This window comes from Brassica oleracea, chromosome C9, assembly GCF_000695525.1.
Source record: "Brassica oleracea var. oleracea cultivar TO1000 chromosome C9, BOL, whole genome shotgun sequence".
Taxonomy (NCBI): Eukaryota; Viridiplantae; Streptophyta; class Magnoliopsida; order Brassicales; family Brassicaceae; genus Brassica; species Brassica oleracea.
In genome coordinates this window covers 28,221,756-28,222,033 of record NC_027756.1, presented here as the reverse complement: position 1 = coordinate 28,222,033, position 278 = coordinate 28,221,756, and positions in this window count along the sequence as shown.

Below are 278 nucleotides of genomic sequence, written 5' to 3'. Positions count from 1 at the left end.
CTTGAATGACTACGAGATGAAGCTCACCCCGGCCAAGTGTACCTTCGGTGTCACTTCGGGAGAATTCCTCAGCTACATTGTCACTCAACGAGGAATCGAGGCTAACCCCAAGCAGATCTCGGCGATCCTCGATCTTCCAAGCCCAAAGAACAGCCGCGAAGTATAGCGACTAACCAGACGGATAGCAGCTCTCAACAGGTTCATCTTGCGATCAACCGATAAGTGTCTTCCCTTCTACGAGCTACTAAGGGGCAACAAGAGGTTCGTCTGGGACGAGA